Here is a 19,178-nt window from a genome sequence, read left to right on the forward strand (position 1 = left end):
TCATCTTTCTGTAACTTGAGGGCATGCCCTGGCATGTCTTCACTATTTTCTCTTGTTTCCAACTGAGGTAGCAATGTATCTCCTCTCATCACATAAAGCCACCTCTCTCAATACCCCAATTACCTCAACCTAGGCCTCCATATCTACGGCGTTCACCGCTGAAATAAGGAATGGTTGGAGATCATGCGGTCGTTAGCCTCCAATCGCCAGGTCTGGTCGGCGTTTGTGAGAGATGCTGCACTGAGGAGGAATGAAGCCAGCTCAACCCACCCCGGGTGAATGCTGTCTCAAGAAGAAAAAATACTTCAAAAGGGGTCTTGTTTCGCAAGTTACTTGACCTCACTGGTGCTGGTGCCATGTAAAAAAAAAAAATACCTGGGTGCACTCTGTAAAGTGGTTGGTGTTAGAAAGGGAATGCAACTGAAGAAACCCATGTCGATTTGATGTAGCCCACTGGCTCACCAGCTCCTTTCAAACCCACCGAACAATGTCACTACAGAAAATGGATGTTAAATGGTGATGATTATGCTGCTATATATGTTTTTGTATGTCATCATGTCATCGTTTTATATCTGGTCTTATGTGTTGGGTCAGTTGCCTGGGTTGCCACTGTCTGTGGCAATTCTTATATCATCATCATCGTTTAACATCCGTTCTCCATGCTAGCATGGGTTAAAGTTACCAAACAAAAACACGTGCACACATACACACACAGATGATGGGCTTCTTTCACAGGGTTATGGTCAACTTTAGGCTATGGTTGGCATTAGGAGGGACATCCGACAATAGAAACCATGGCATATCAGATTGGAACCTGGTGCACCTCCCTGGCTTACCAGTTCTCTATCAAACCATCCAATCCATGCCAGCATGGAAAACAGAATTAAATGATGATGATGGTGGTGGTGGTGGTGGTGGTGGTGGTGGTGGTGGCAGTGGCGGCTTGCTCAAGGTGCCACACAGTTGGGCTAAACTCAGAGCCATGTGGTTGGGAAGTAGACTTCTTAACCACACAACCACTCTTTCTCACAGTTCCCATCTCCCAAATTTACTATGTATCGGTCAACCTGACTTTAAGTAAGAGGACACTTGCTCGTGGTATGATGCTGTGTGATGCAAACCTAACTTCTCAACTACAAAAACATGCTTATTTATGTTATTTTATTAGTTATGAAAATAATCAAAGATGCAGAGGGCTTTACAGACATCGTCTGACATTCAACAGATTCTCTGTGTGTGTATGTGTGTGTGTGTGTGTGTGTGTGTGTGTGTGCATGCTTGAGTACTTGTCTGAGTGTGTGTGTTCTTTTGGTCTTTATCTATCTAGGCCTTCAGTTTCTGTTTATAATAGCTTCTTGAAGGTCAAATAATCAGGGAGTTAGGACTGGCATGTGTGCGCAGGCAGGCATGCAGATGTACAAAACTCTGTGTGTATCTGTGTGCGTGTACACACACATGTACACATACATACACCCAGTACATATATATGTATATATATATATATATATATATATATATATATATATACATGCACACACATACATACATATATGCATACACACATATGAAGATATATATGAATGTGAATGAAACTAGATATGCATATGAATGCAAGTATATATAAATATATATATGAAAAAACAAGTCAAGATAGAAAATGCTAAAATAATTTTATTAAAGAACATTTCAGTACCGGTTTCAGTCATTTTGAGACCTTTTCAACTGTAACGATTAAATAATTAAATTGAGAAAAATTAAAAGAAAAGTTTTTTTAAAAGAATTTGTATAGTGTTCAAATATAAGTGGCATTTTCCTTGTTTCTGCCTTTCTCTGTCTCTCTTGTTTACACTTGTGGGTTCGAGTCGTTGTAAATAAATATATAATATATATATATATATTATATATATATATATATATATATATATATATATATTGGTGATTGAAGAAATGGAGCTGAACGCAGATTGAACAGAAATCGTTTTATTTCATTCTACACGTGTTTCGAAAGGCACAAATTACCAAAATTACCAAAATGGGACCATATTGTGTCTTTCTCTTCAGGAAGAAAAAAGGAAATCCGTTGGAAAAACAAAAACAGAACAGAGGCGGAGCAAAAACAAATCGAACTATGCTCCTAAGAGCCCATGGCGAAATATTATTTCACATAATATATATATATATATATATGTATATTTAAGTCTTTATTGCCCACAAAGGGTTAAACATAGAGGGGACAAACAAGGACAGACAAAGGGACTAAGTCGATTACATCAACCCCAATGCTTAACTGGTACTTATTTAATCGACTCCGAAAGGATGAAAGGCAAAGTCAACCTTGGCGGAATTTGAACTCAGAGCATAGCAGCAGAGGAAATACCGTTAAGCATTTCACCTGGTGTGCTTCTTAACTATAAATATATAGTTAAGAAGCTAGGGTTAAGAAACTTGTTTTGAAACCATGTGGTTTTAGGTTCAGTCCTGCTGTATGGTATCTTGGAGAAGTGTCCTTCCATGCTGGCATGGGTTGGACGGTTTGACTGAGGACAGGCAAGCCAGGAGGCTGCACCAGATTCCAATCTGGTCTGGCAAGATCTGGATGCCCTTCCTAATGCCTATATTATATATATTTCGTTTAAGCTTTGCAATACTAACAACCTCATGTAGAACTCAATATACATATGCTTTAGAATGAAGTGTTAGTCAAACACAGGGTGGTAATATGAAAAATGAGATGACAAAGAAATAAACAACTATCATGTGAGCTTCATTAGCTGCATGTTGTAGCAGAAACAGCTGTAAGCTTATGAGGTTCATAAGATAATTGTTTGCTTGTGCATATGTATGTATAAATGGGTTTATATATGTAATATATATATATATACTGTGTTTGGTGCATAATTATTGCAGCTTTTTCTCAACAAATTTTATTCAACAAAAAACAATAACAATATTTAACAAAAACATCCTTCAATGACAGTCTGACCGTCTGCCAAGCAAATGGGAAACAGTAATTGAAGTAGATGGTGAATATGCTCCGGAATAATCATTTAAAGATGTTTTTGTTACATGTTGTTATTGTTTTAGTTGAATAAGATTTGCTGAAAAAAAGCCGCAATAATTATGCACCAACCCAATATATATACATATATGTATTTCGGAATGGTTGCTGTTAGGAAGGGCATCCAGCTGTAGTAACTCTGCCAGACCAGATTGGAGCCCGGTGCAGCCTTCTGGCTTGCCAGTCTTCAGTCAAACCGTCCAACCCATGCCAGCATGGAAAGCGGACGTTAAACGATGATGATGATGATAAAATTATAATAAGGGCAACCACATTGTAGTGCCACATGCTAGATGATATTAACCGACTCTAATTATCACAGACACTCTGTGATAAATAAAGTAGTTTTAAGTCATTTGACATCTTCTTCTAGCATGTGGCACTCAAATGTAGTTGCCCTTATAATTATTATTAAAAAAATTATAATACTTCGTATTAATTTATACCTAAAAGTTTTTACATGCTAGCTACTTGATAAAATCCTATATAGATTTTATTCTTGATTATTGTTATTTATGTACGTATTGTTATATATATATATATATATATATATATATATATATATATTTGCTTGTGCATTTGTGTGTGTAAATGGGTTTATGTATATTGTATATTGTATGTATGTAGTTGAATACATATGTTCATATGTTTTTTTGTATGTCTAGGGTGTTATCTTAATAGAGTACCACACATTTTAAAGGTCAAGTCGAAAGGGAATTAGCATACATCTCTAAGCGTGCTTGTGCATGCGTGTATGTACATGTGTGTGTGTTTGTGGGTCTACGTACGTATGTGTTTCCACTGTCTGTGCTGTGTGAATGCTTCTATATCTATCTCTGTTTCTTTGTGTGTGTGTGTATGCCCTGGGGGTGGTTTATCTTTGATATAGTTTTGATAGCCAGGTTTATCATTGGGTTTGCACAGGTGTATCTCTGTATGTATGTGTGTGGGTGTGCATGTCTATATACGTTTGTGTGTGCGTGTGTGTGTAAGGTGTATAATTATGTCTGTTGAGTGTCTGGTTGTATTGAAGTGTGTGTGTGTGTGTGAAACCAGGCTTGTGTTTTGATATGATATAATTCTGAAGAGCAAGATGATAGAGGAAGAAATCTATTAAGATTAGAGATATGGTGTGTGTGTATACACATCTGTGCATTTGTGAGTGTACTTTGTGTGTATCTGTGTGTGTGTAATGTGTGTGAAAGCAAGAGAATTTATCTTAACTACATGAGCTACATGTGAAGGAATTTTCTTCACACTAAGCATACATAGTTTGTGTGTGTGTGTGTAGCTCTAGTGTATCTGTGAATCAAGATTAATATATTAAATAGGACATGTGTTTGAGCAGATCTTCATACTAAACACAGATAGTTATACGCAATGTGTCTTCTGTGTGCATACAGAGGTTTGTGTATGTCTGTGTGTGTAGTTTTGTGTGTTTAAATTCAAAACCTCCAGCTAAAGTTCAAATCTTACTTTGCTGTCTTTCACTTTGATGAAACAAGCAATAGTATCTTTCTTTTGGGAGAAGTGATGGTGGCAGTGGGGTTATTTAATCAATTATAATGCTTCCCACCTGTCCGTTTATATCTGCTCATTTAAATCCGTTTTATCATGCTACTTTATATATGTGTGAGATAGATGCTGTTCTGCTGAGGCAATTGTTTGAATATCTGAACGCTCTTTCCATTGCTCAGCATTTAACTGAGACCTATATACGATCACTTCAGTTGATAGAAAACGCAGACAGATTTCTATTAATCACTTCCTATAGTATTATGACAGCGAGAAAGCCATATCATATAGTGTAGTCCTATATACACTATGTCACTAAAAAGGAAGGGCCGGAAAGCCTTTGTACTTGTGCATGTTTGACCAGGCGGATAACATGCTATAACAGCTGTGAATTATTTGTCAATCAGGCAAATTATATGATATATCATGCAGTTGTGTCTTTGCCTCGTCTACAGATTTATATTAATAACTGTTATAAAATCTAAAGTTATGACAATGCAGTTAGTCTGTACAGCACTTTGTCTCTCTTTCTATGTATCTCTTTATCTGTCTATCTTACCTGTCTCCTCTTCATGTCCATTGGCCAGCTTGGCCCAAGAGCTCATCCCCAGTTACCTTTTCTTGATAGAATAACATCCAACTTTTAAAAGATTTGGTTACACAGCTCTTTTCAGAATAAACCCTTTATGACATAACAGGTGAATGTTGCAAGACCTTTCAGAAAATTATAATAGTTGAACATAACAACAGGTGTACTTGATACAGTCCTTTAACAAGTAAATATAACAAAGTACCATTTGAGCACTGGGGTTGATGTAATTGAATTAACTACTGTCAGGTATGACTATAAAATACTGCAACCCTCAGCCAAGCCAGGTCAAGCCAGTGTGAAGTGTAGGTTCATCAAACCAGTATAATCTCATGGTCTCCATACCAGACTGTGTCTGGTGGAGGGAACATGCTGAACCCTTCGACCTACAGTGGACTGAACATAGGCAATCCAATCCAGTCCCGTAACAATCCTCTAGAACCTAACATCAGATGAATATAACAGCCTTTTATGACAAATATACCAATTTAGAACACGAAAACAGGTAAACATGGATACAACTATTTAGAACATAATACCACTGTTCAGAGCATAATCACAGGTAAACATAACACCATCTTTTAGACATAATAAGCAAGTGATATTGCCACAACTATTTAAAGCAACATAACAGGTGCACAAGATACAAATTAGAGGAACATAATAGATTAATCAGTATAGTTATAAAACTGACCTGCTTTAATTAGCAGCCAAATTCCCATCAAATCATTCCTTATTTTAAACACATTAGGTAATGTGCATATTTAGAATAATGATCTCATGGATATATTATTTATATCTTTAACAAAGATTGGATAATTGCAGCTTGAAGGCCTTTGACCTGCAGTCTGCTTTGGCAGGACTGAGAGGGGCTTAATCAAATTCTAAAGAAGTGATAAAAAATAAACCCAAAATGTCTTTATTAATTTCTTAATTCATAATTATAAAGTTTCGCTGTTGTTCTGTAATAGTGTCTGCTTAAAGAACCTTTCTCAATAAAAAACTAATTACCAATGTCTCTTTGACATGAATTGAATCAGGCACCTCTTGTTTACCAAGCTTATGTGCTAATTATTGCATGCAACATAGGGATGTTGTATAATGCCTCTCTGCATGTAGAAGTAAAAGAAGTATGGGATGTGATGAGGTTCAAACTTTTCTTTGGGTTTTGGTGGGTTAGCAGTAGCCGAAATGTAAAGCTAACACCACCGTCACTGCCACCACCACTACCACTACTACCACCATTCAAGAATTGAAACTCATTACCATTTGATCTGACTTCCTTGAAAACTGAACTGGTTGTTTGTATCAATCAAAAAACCATTTAATTTCTTTTAGTTCTTTGTTTCATTATTCTCTGCAAAATTGTCCCTCCTGGTCCCACCCCGCTGTTCTTAGACATCCTTTAGCTTCAAATACTTTTACACACACACACACACACACACACACACACCAATTCCAAATAGTTTGTTGATTGTTTCAAATCTCTTTATTGTTGTTATCATTTCCAGATTAGTCTACTCCAAACATGTACGCATTCATACAAACATATATACACACCCCATAGCTTGTTGATGTTTGCATGTTTATTTGACATTTTTTTTTCTTCCATTGTTCATGCTGTTGGTGTTGTTTTGTTTTGTTTGTCACATCCGGCTGGTCCCTTCTGTTACACATCCTCATCAACATGTTTTTGCATGTACACATACGCTCGTACCCCCACCTCACCCCTGCCACCAATCCCAGTTTATTGTTGGCCCCTATTTAGGTGATTTCCTGCAGCTATTACATGTGTGACATATGTGCACATGCAACCTTGCCCCTTTCTCTCTCTTTCTTGCTTTGTCTGTCTGTCTGTCTCTCTCTCTCTCATACACGCACACATCCTTCTCCCTCTCTCTCATTCACACACATACCTCTTTCTGTCTGTCTGTCTCTCTCTATATCAAATGCATGTCTCTCTTTCTCTCACACAGACACACACACACATACTCATGCACAAGCATGCATATCTCACCCTATCTGTCCGACACACCTTTTTTTTATGCATATATCTCCTTCATCTCTCTCTAATACATACACATCCATACAGCTCTCCCCACTCTCTCTCTCTATCTCTCTCTCACACACACACACATCCTTCTTTTCACCCCCCCCCAGTCTCTTAACACACACACACACACAAATGCATGCATGTCATATGAATGAAAAATGCCCAAGGCAGGCAGATGAGGTGTTTTCTGTGAGAAGGGTATTGTAGTGGTGGATGTGAAGTGTTTCCTCCTAACCCTTTAAAAAGTACTTCTGACCTTTTCTATTCTTTTACGACCTGACTTTTGGCCTCTAGTCTTCCCTATTCATCTCCACTCCCCAACTCTGCATGGCACTTTCTTTCATTACAGATTCTATTAAATGTGAGAGAGAATGCGTTTGTGTGCTGTTCATAGGAAAGGCATGAACATAACATAGGCTTTATATCCTTGACAACTTCCACTGAAGGAAGAATTAGCAACAGACACAAAATAATTAATAATTTTAAATGAGGGCTGTAATTATCATCAGGGTATAGCTAGTGTCACTACTTCAGTATATACTGATCAGCATTTAGTCTTGCTGAATAATATTTGCATTGCTGAAGAGGTGTAATAAGACGGAAACATGTATGTTACTTTCACCAGTTACCTTTAAAGAACAGTCAATTGTTTATATTTTCCTAAAGCTTCAATCAACAGGTTTTATCAAAATTACCTCCCTTGCTTGATTTTATATTTTAAGTATCCATAGAGGTTCTTACCTTTTGATTACTCGGATAAGCTCAATAGATCAAGGTTTTTCAATCCTTTGTACGATAGCTATGAAGAAGTACACCTCTTAAGCCTGTGGTTTCTGGTTCCGGTACACTGCATGGCACCTTGGGCAAGTGTCTTCTACTATAGCCTCGGGCCAACCAAAACCTTGTGAGTGGATTTGGTAGACGGAAACTGAAAGAAGACCGCCATATATATATATATATATATATATATATGTATATGTGTGTGTGTATATGTTTGTGTGCCTGTGTTTGTCCCCCCCAACAGTGCCTGACAACCGATGGTGGTGTGTTTACGTCCCCGTAACTTAGCGATTCGGCAAAAAAGACCGATAGAGTAAGTACTAGGCTTCCAAAGAATAAGTGCTGGGGTAGATTTGCTCAACTAAAGGTGGTGCTCCAGCATGGCCACAGTCAAATGACTGTGAGTGTTACTTTCTTGACATCTGCATGATAGTTGTAAGCAAGTGTCACCATCGTGCATGTCGTGCCTTTTCATTTCATCTTCCATGAAGACCTGTCTGGTCATGAGGAAATTATTACCTTACTTGAAAATTAATTAGTGTTGGCATGAGGAAAGGCATCTGGTTCTAGAAAATCTGCCTCAATATATTCTGTCTGACCCATGCAGGTATCGAAAAGTGGAAGTTAAAACAATGGTAGTGGTGATGATTAAACCTAAAAGTATAAAAGACTGGAGTCAGCTGAATGGTATTTCAGGCAGTGAGCTGGCAGAAACGTTAACACGCCGTGCAAAATGCTTAGCAGTATTTTGTCTGCCGTTACATTCTGGGTTCAAATTCCACCGAGGTCGACTTTGCCTTTCATCCTTTCGGGGTCGATTAAATAAGTACTAGTTACGCACAGGGGTCGATATAATCGACTTAATCCCTTTGTCTGTCCTTGTTTGTCCTCTCTGTGTTTAGCCCCTTGTGGGTAGTAAAGAAATAGGAATTTTGTCTGCTGTTATGTTCTGAGTTCAAATTCCGCCGAGGTCGACTTTGCTTGTCATCCTTTCGGGGTCAATAAATTAAGAACCAGTTATGCACTGGGGTCAATGTAATCGACTTAATACCTTTGTCTGTCCTTGTTTGTCCCCTCTATGTTTAGCCCCCTTGTGGGTAATAAAGAAATAGGTGTTTCAACACAGATCACAAATCATTTATGCCTTTATGGAAACCTGCCGAAAATTAGCAATAAGATCAGACAAAGACGGCTGCGACTATCTGGTCACTGTGTGCACACACCCTGAATTAGAAGCATCCAGAATAGTCTAATGAAACCGACTTCATGGTGATGTAAGAAGAGGAAAAACATCATTACACTTACATCGACAACTTGATTTCAGACATTGCCCTGGAATGTATCCAGGACCTTGAGGCAGTGATGCTGGACCAAAAAGTGTGGTGGGTGGGCTTTGTTGCTCCAGCTGGGTTGGAACCCAGCCATAACAAAATAATAAATTTATGACCATTGCTTCTACTTTGCTCGTTGCCCCTGCCCTGAATAATGAAATGTTGACAAGCATTACATCTTGAATAAGTTGTCATACTGCATATTCCCCCCCCCCTGCCTCACCCTGCCTGCCCCACACACCCACATGCTTTGTCCATTTCTTTGAAATTTAGCTTCTTTCGTTTTAATTTACTCCGTATATATATAATATATAATGTGTGCGTGAGTGGGTTGAGGTGTTCACACAAACACATTCCCATCCACACACATACATCCACATTTGCACACATATGAACTTGTGCGTGTGTATGTAAATATACTTGTGTGTGTGTATGTATATATACTTGTGTGTATGTATATATATATATATATATATACTTGTGTATGTGTATGCATTAGTGTATCTGTACATGTCACGGGGGGACACACATGCACACATTCCACATGCATATCAATACTAGATGTAAAAAAAAAGAAATACATTTGCACTAGAATCCATTGAACATGCCAGAGTTGTCTGGTGAAAAGACCTTCAAAAGTCAATTACATGATTAATTAATTAATTAATTAGTTAATTACAAAAAGTAAATAACAACCTACGCATGTGTTTTAATTGGCAGAATGACCCTTCAAAATACAATACACACAAAAAAAGCAAGGTTGTCCCATGGAACCATGGGTATTCTTAAGTGGGTTACGATCATACATCTGCTTGATGAGGGCTCATTAATGAGGACTAAACTACAACAGTGTTAATGTAGAGTGGAGTCTGCACTCAAGGCTTCACTTTGTGCTGGTGAGTTTAAAGTCAAATTTGCTTGGTGGAGTATTCTTCCAATTACAGAAGCTGCTTGAGTAAATGAATAAGATATCGGACTACCTGCTCATAAATGCTAAACTCAAGTCCACTGAATTTTATTACTGTTCTAGCAGTAATTTTTGAAATTTTTGAAAAGTAAAAATTTTGCATTATGTAGCTTGTTATTCTCTTTAAGTGAGCCTTTTTTCTGGTTGAAATACACTGAAAAATGGCGACACAGCAGTCAAAAAATCGTAAAAAATAGGGATTTTCATAGAAAAGAAGCACCTTTTTGATGTAAATAATTTTTGTTGTTAACATGATCCGATTTGAATTTTTTCTTCTATGGAATGAAGAGCAAGCCTTCTTCTATCATACTCTCAATTTTGGTCGACTTGTGCTGCAGTTTCTCGGAGGAGATAGTGTTAGTTGAAGGCTACCAAACCTGCCATACACAGACAACTTCAGCTTTATATAGAGAGAGATTTATTTTGAGATGCTCTGTGTTTCTTTCAATTAATTTTAAATATAACAAAGAATTTAGTAAAATAACTTAGATATCATCAAGCTGGTGTTAGGAACATAAATTGTGACTAAGGTTTGGTGGAAGATTTAAGTTCAAAACTTATGAAAACAAGACATTTGTACTACAGAACCAGAGGCAGTTCAGCTGGGTTTGTATTGAAAGGGTTAAGTATCTTTTGATGTTGTTTGGTAATGGTGATACAGTGACACTGTACATGTTAAAGAGAGTTTTGTTGTTAGTTTTTAAGAGATATTACAACTATAACTAAAGAGACTTGTTAGTCTGCCTCATGGTCCTGGTAGGCAAAATGGATAAGGTGTTGCCCCAGAGGATGGCAAAGGAAATGCGTTGAAACAGCCACTGACTCATGGGGCTCACACTATGTGGATAGCCATCTCTAAACCCAATAGCTATGAGCAGAGATGAAGTCCAGGGCCAAGAATAGTTGGAGGTTTCCAGTGTCTTGCAGGAAATCGGTTTGTGGTGGTAAAAAGTTGTGTGCTGCTGCCCTAAAGGATAATGGTAGTCTGAGATTCATTATTGTCTGAAAAATAGAAAGGATGATATAGTTACATTTGTTTGGTCAGTTCTCCTGATATTGCACACATGCTTGCAGACACACACACACACAGTGTGTAAATTAGAGAAGGATTAGATCTGTTGACATGACTCACTCCTAATACGCTAATGGTGTAAACAAAATTTTCAGTAAGCTTTTATTACTCTGTGTAAGGGAGTAATTGTGTGTGTACAGACTTGTACATACTTACTGTAAAATTCAGAAAAATAAGAAAAGTTTTTATCAAGTGTAAATACACACACACATTCTCTCTCTCTCTCTCTCTCTCTCTCTCTCTCTCTCTCTCTCTCTCTCTCTCTCCTCTCTCTCTCTCCTCTCTCTTTGTATGTTCTGTTTTTCTTATTCTCTCTGTCTCCCTCTCATCCTCACATGAACATGCACATATGCTCTCTTACACACACACACAAACAAGCATATTCTTTGTATGTTCTCATACACAATCTGACTGCAGGTTCTGTGTCCTCTCTGCTGTACAGTATTGATAAGATGCACAGCCATTGAACATACACACAGGTACACACACACAAACCTACACAGGCTACCATGTGTATAAAGCAGTATCAGTAATCATTCATACATACATATAACGCTTTTACTTAACACTGACTCGCCACTGTCTTATCACACATAAACAAGAATACTGTTTCGAAATCAATTAAAACCGTTATTGATTCAACTAAAATTAGTGCCACCATCACCACCACATCATTCTGCAAGTAATCATTTAGTGTCAGAGCATTGCTGACTTGTGGAGTTAAAAAAAACAAGTAGTTGTTATTGTGTGAAGAATTGAATTTTCCTCTCATCTCGGCTAGGTCTGTCAGGTGGATTCTCTCCTGTTCCTCTCCATTGACCTGTAAGGGTGGGCAGTTTTCTGATGTTATTGTTTAGCCAGAGGTGACCTTTGACCAAGCAGGCCTATGGTCAAGGGAACTTCCAGTTGTAACTATGCCATCTTTTCTTTGTCTGCATCGAACCAGGGCTACATCAAATATGTCTATTCTAAGACGATAGGTTGTAAGGCAGCGAGCTGGCAGAGACGTTAGCACGCCAGGCGAAGTGCTTCACAGTATTTCGCCCGCTGCTACGTTCTGAGTTCAAATTCTGCCGAGGTCGACTTTGCCTTTCATCCTTTCAAGGTCGATAAATCAACTACCAGTTACGCACTGGGGTCGATGTAATCGACTTAATCTGTTTGTCTGTCCTTATTTGTCCCCTCTATGTTTAGCCTCTTGTGGGTAATAAAGAAACCTATAGGTTGTAATTTGAGTAAGATTTAGCTGTTATTTCTGTTTTGTTACTGACTTATGGAGTTGATGGTGCAACATTAAGTGTTGGAGAAGGCTTTCAGTAATGGTAGTGTCTCCTATATTTCTACTGTTTGTGACTGTAACAAATAACAAGATTGAACATACTGAAGAGTAACCCCTTAAGTCTTCATCAACTTCAAGTTCTGCTTGGCAAGGAGTGTGCTGCCCCCTTAGCACATTTGTTGAAGGGTGAGTGAGAGCAGCAAAACAGTCTATAAGAATGGGTCTACTTTTAGCATGATCCTGACAACCTGAGAACACAGCCATGATGCATCACCTCTCTTGCTCATCATGGTAATCCTAGATTTTTGAGATTCCTCTCCTTTGGACTGTGTTGGACAACAGGACACTTTTATGTAATGGCAGCGCAGACAGACTTGTTTTATTTTCATAGTCCATTCTGCATAAATCGTCACTATTTTGTTTTTATTTGTCTTTGTACTCTCCCTTCATCTATTGCCTTGTGACTAATAGAAGAAATAATAATAATTATTATTATTATTATTATTTATTGTCTTTGCACAGCTTCTTATGCTGGAGATGTACCGTGGTGCCACCTATTCACTACCAGTGAACTAAGCTAACCTCCCCTATTTTTCAAGCACCATCCGGAGTATTTAAGCGGTTCCGAGCATTGCTGTATTCTGCAAGTGTTCCACCTTTATTGCAGCCCCTTTTTGCTCCATGTACTTCTCGAGATTTTTTACTCACTGTTCCCAGGGCTCCAGCAGTTTTTGGTACTACTACCACCTTTTTCATTGGCCGTAGCTGCTTAACCTCCCAAGCTAACCTGTCATATCAACTTTTCTTTCTTCCTTGTCACATACCTTGTTGTCAGCTGAGCATGCTATATCTATGATCCAGCATCATTTGCTTTCTTTTTCAATTAACACTATGTCTGGTTTACTATTATCTCACTGAATCATAAAATCCCATAGGATCATTATCATTTTCGATTGATGCCTTCAGGTTTATGTTCATACCAACTTTTTGCTCTTTCAAAATGTCCAATGGACAATCCTCTCTTATATTCTTTCTGGGTTTGTGGCATAATGGTGGTAATTATTATTATTATTATTATTATTATTGTCTTGCTAATTACTTGATGACCACACAATGGTTTCTCCATTGCACCAGTACACTTTGTATAGCAGTTGGTTGTTGAGACCATGCAAAAGTAGACATTGGAGCTTGATGCATTCTTCTGGCTCATCAGATCCTATCAAACCATGCAACTTATGCCAGTATAGAAAGCAGACATTGGATTATTGCTTTTATTATTATTATTATTATTATTATCATTTTGATGATAATGATGCTGCTGATATCAGTCTTCTATTGTGAACTATAGAATAGTGATTTCCTGAGTGAAACCTTTTGCATTAGACTTTGGTGAAAAATGGCTTTTACTATTATAGCATATTGAAACACATTTATTGCTGTAATTTCTCAATTCCTGCATGTATTTATGTGTAAGTGTATGTGTATTAATGTCTAACATTGGTATAAAGTCACAAATTTGAAGGGAGTGTAGTCAATTATAATCAGCCAGTACTTGACTAGCATTTTATTTTATCGAACCCAAGATGAAAAGCGAAGTTGATTTTGTCAGAATTCAAAATCAAAATGTAATGGGTTTATAACTAAATACCACAGGTCACGTTGTCCAGTGCTCCAATAATACTATCTATCCACCACCTTAAATATGTATGTGTGTGTGTGTGTTAGAGATGAATGGAAATTTTCATGTGAAATGTCAAAAAGTTTGGGTACATTTTATTTCTGTAATTCAGTCATTGATACAATTCCACTACATCACTGAGCTTATAAGCTTTGATACTTCATAACAATTGATACTATTTAGAAATAAAAATGAAAATGAATGTAATAGTTTGTGTGCTTTTGAATAACTAAATTGGGTATTTATTTTCCTTTTTATCCTGTATAATGCCATACTTTTAATCTTCCTGGAAGTTTTGTTCTTCTAAAGTTTGATACAAAAGGTTTCATGTCAGTCTACTCTCTTACATACATGTGTTGTATCACATGCTTTTACTGTATAAGTAAATGCAGTTTTGTGTAGGCTGGGTATATACTGCGTTTTGTTGAGTATTTTTGTTATTCTCCTGTATAGAAAGTACTCTATGCAATGTATACAGTGCTTTGTAATGCTATTTTCTGTATGTTACACATGCAAGTCATAAGGTTTTACTTATGTATTTATTTGTCTGCATATTCTTTGTTGTTTTGTTTTTTATCCACCTCAAGGTGCCTTTCTTGTGGAAGAGACACATTTTACTGGTTGGTGGACCATCTACTGCCAAACCCTTCTCCATGAAGGACTTAGCATGTCAAAGCATATGATACCTAGACATCCACTGAGGCTGTGGCACCTGCAGAGATATCAGGATGGTGAACAGGTGTAGTTGTTGTTTCTGAGACATGTTTTTCCATAGCTTGTCTTCACAGAACCTGGCACACACAAAAACTGTTTGTCAGTAATTCAACCAGTGAAATTTCCACTTTCTATACAGGACTAATAGTAGGAAAGCATCAACAATGTTCTCAGAGGAACTCTAAGCATTAACAAGAATCAACTGGCAAGTCTAATTTCTAGAGGATTTGCAAACCAATGGACATCTTCAAGAAATTCCATGCACTAAGATAAATACTACATACATGAAAATTTCGTCAGCTGGCCAGACCAAAAAGCAGACATAGCAACAACACCCTTCTGCAGATACTCATTTAGTATCCATGCATTGATTTATGTAAGATTGAGTTATGTAAGATTGATTCTAAGTACTAGCTAAATCTATCATGAAAATCATCTTGGTCCTATCTTAGGCTGAGAAGGGCATGCAGTTTTTCTGTAGCCAAAGACAAGATTACTGAAAGGACCCAAAACTGATACTTTCTTTATTTGGTTAAACCTTCATTAATGCCTTTATTAATTTCTTGAAGTTCCATTTTGAGGTGAGTGTGAGGCTGGAAAGTGAGATGGTTCCCTCCAATAAATTTGTTAAAAAATGGATAAGAGTGGTGTGCCTTGTTTGTGTGAATGGAACTATTCTCAGCATGCCTTTAAAAGCCAGGAATTATAACTGGAAAAAGACCTGATCTGAGTAATTCTTGATCTGTAGAATTCATTGATTGGTAGGCCTCCTCTCGGGACATTCTTCATATTTGTGTGTACATTCCTTTTTTTTTTTTTCTTTTTTGTTCTTACATGCTGGCATGGCTGTATGATGTTTGCTTCTCAATCTCGTGGTTCTGGGTTCAGTCCCACTGTTTGGCATCTTAGGCGAGTGTCTTTTATTATAGCCACAGGCTGACCAAAGCCTTATCAGTGAATTTGTTGGACAGAATCTGAAGGAACCTTAACATGTGTGTGTCTGTGTTTGCCCACCACCAACCACTGTTTGACAACCAGTGTTGGTTTATTTATGTCTCCATTACTTCGCAGTTCAATAAAAGAAAGAGACTGATGGTACCCCAACATGGTTGAAGTTCAATGACTGAAACAAATAAAAGAAAACAGATTCCATTCAATTCCAATGAAAACCAAATGCATTTCCATTCATGTGTCTTTATAACATTCCCTCGGCTAGCATCAGTGTGATTACAATAAAGTAAAGGAATATCTTCACTGCTACTACTGCTATAACTAATATAGCATTTACTACTATTGCTACCAAAATATCTACCAACAACATCATCACTGGTTCCATCACCACCACTGCCACCACCACCTCCAAATTCCATCAGTGTCAACTAATTATCTTCATTCAACACATTTCATAAACATTCATGTTTACTACAAAATGCGTATATACGCACGCGTGCACGCACACACACATTCATTTCCACAACTACATATGCACCCACACATTCAAACATACATTCCTATCTCTCTCTCACACACACAAACACCCATACATACATATGCACACACAAATACCCAAGTACAACTACACACATATTACACACAGCTACATATGCACACATACACACACACACACAACTACATATGCACGCACACACACACACACACACACATACACACCACACACACACACAACTGTTCACATACATATTACAAGCTTATCTCAACTTTGTGAGACTTATTTGTTACCAGTTTTCTGACATCTTATACTGTAATTTCTCAGTAATATATAATAAAGGAACTGTTGCCTTTTGTTTTCTACTTGGCACTAGGGAACGGTTTGGTGGGTGGGGATGAGGGAATGAACCCCTCAACCCCCATGGCTAACTGGGAGTGAGCTGTAGGTTATTTACATTTTTATTTGTTTTTGCAAATTTTTTTTCTTAAATTTTGTTTTGAAAAAGTTATTTTTGCCATTTTTGTTGTTGTTTAAGCCCCATCCCCAAAGCCAAACCTTGCTGTAGCAGAATATTATTCCGCATAGGTGGCAGTGTTCTATTCATGACTTTTCTCTGCCATGGTTTATCTAAGACAGTAGTTTGGGCACCTTGGTTCTCAACTGGGGTCCATATGGCCCCAGAGAGTCCATATAAGATTGCCGGGGATGGAGTGGGGCATGCAACAAAATACTAAATTGGGGATCCACAATAATATTTTAAGGGACCCTGAAAAATTTTATTTTGGATGTATTTATTGGTGTAACATTTTATATTGTTCAACCTACACAAGTTCATCATCATCATCGTTTAGCGTCTGCTTTCCATGCTAGCATGGGTTGGATGGTTCAACTGGGGTCTGGGAAGCCAGAAGGCTGCACCCGGCCCTGTCTAATCTGGCAATGTTTCTACGGCTGGATGCCCTTCCTAATGCCAACCACTCAGTGAGTGTAGTGAGTGCTTTTTACGTGCCACCGGCACAGTTACGTGCCAGGAATTTTGAAAGAAGTATCTCTAAAACTAGTTTTTAAACATCGAATGGCTATGAGAAGTTTACCAAAATAAGATAGTAATCAAAGAAGTCCATAAATAAAAAATGGTTGAGAACCCTGATCTAAGACTACCATATATAATGTATCTTTTCCGTTGTCTTTAGTAGATGTTCTGGCTATTATTTCTAGCAATTGTTTTTATTTTTATTTGTAAAAGATGCTGTAGTCTGCCAGACTTGAAATGCCTATCAGTTCTGTGATTCTGTTGAAATTTTGCTAGTTAACTTTGTTTTTTTTTCCTTGGGGTAGTCAAAGTAGTTGTGGTATAAAATAAGTACCAAGCATATACACAGGTCACAGAGGCACATGGCCTAGTGGTTAGAGCGGTGGACTCACAGTCGAAGGATCGTGGGTTTGAATCTCAGACCGGATGATGTGTGTGTTTATGAGTGAAACACCTAAGCTCCACGTGGCTCCAGCAGATAGTAAATGGTGAACTTCTGCTGACTCTTTCACCACAACTTTCTCCTTTTCTTCCTGCATCTAGTTCTTATCATCTTGTTCTTCTTATCATCCCCACTCCACTATCCTCCAAATCCTTCTCTTCATTCTCTCTCAGGGCAGTGGATTGCCAGAATTGTTAGTGTTAAACAAAATATCTTGCTGTATTTACTTTGGCTCTTTAGATTTTGGTTTCAAATCCCATTGTGATCAATTTGGCATTTCATCTCTTTGTGATCAAATCTTAATAGGCAAAAACTGTAGGGGCATGTATGTATGTGTAGTGTTGCATGAAACAACACTAAATGGAATGTATTTATGTAAAGTCATATTTAACACATTCAAGTGCACTTGGGCATAAAAAAAAATAGTCCTTCGAATGTGGACCTAGGCTGGGGAGAAAATTCTCCAGTATGAAAACATCAGATGAGCTCTCAACGATGCCATCGGATTTTAGGACGCATGCATTTCTGTAGCATTTCACTTTGTCAGCTCTGAACACCAAATATCTCTTTCATAACCCAATAAGAAGGGAATTATTCTTATTAAAACATCATACATTCCATACACTGATAGGTGTAAAGCTTAGTCAAGCTAGAATTAAATCTATCTGTCTATCCACTCAGTCGAAGTCGACTCTCGGTTACCCTAAGGATAAGTATCCTCCAGTCAGTTCTATCCTGGGCTGCTTCTTTCAGATTGGCTATGTCCATTCCGGTATCACTCTTGATGGTGTCAAGCCAGCGGGTTCTTGGTCGGCCTCTTCCCCTCTTGCCACTGACCATTCCGAGCATGATGTTCTTCTCCAGGAATATTATGTTGTACAAAGTAGCATTGAACAAAATATATTTGTGTAAAATGATATACAACTTGTGTGAGTGCACTTCTATGTGAGCCAGCATTCTTTATTAAAATATGTGAACACATTTCTCTTGAGTCTTCATATGAACACGTTTTTCTTGACCGTTTAGTAGGTTCCAAAGTGAAATTCTGGGATATCTTTCTGATTGGCCAACTAGCCAATCAGATAGATTGTTTCTATTATGTCAGTATACATTTTGGTACCATTTCTTTCATAGAGTAGATCTTAGCCAATCGGAATTTATTTTAGCAGTTTAGGCTTATTCTCTGCTGAGGCTGTAATTTATAATCAACAGAATTA

General features: G+C 37.7%; 1 protein-coding gene across 6 annotated transcripts in view; it reads left to right on the forward strand.

Moving 5' to 3' along the window:
- The window catches only part of LOC115209116 (semaphorin-1A), a 386,134-nt gene that overhangs the window by 268,459 nt on the left and 98,497 nt on the right, over nucleotides 1-19,178 (forward strand). The window lies entirely within an intron of this gene.

Source organism: Octopus sinensis, linkage group LG3, assembly GCF_006345805.1.
Source record: "Octopus sinensis linkage group LG3, ASM634580v1, whole genome shotgun sequence".
Classification (NCBI taxonomy): Eukaryota; Metazoa; Mollusca; class Cephalopoda; order Octopoda; family Octopodidae; genus Octopus; species Octopus sinensis.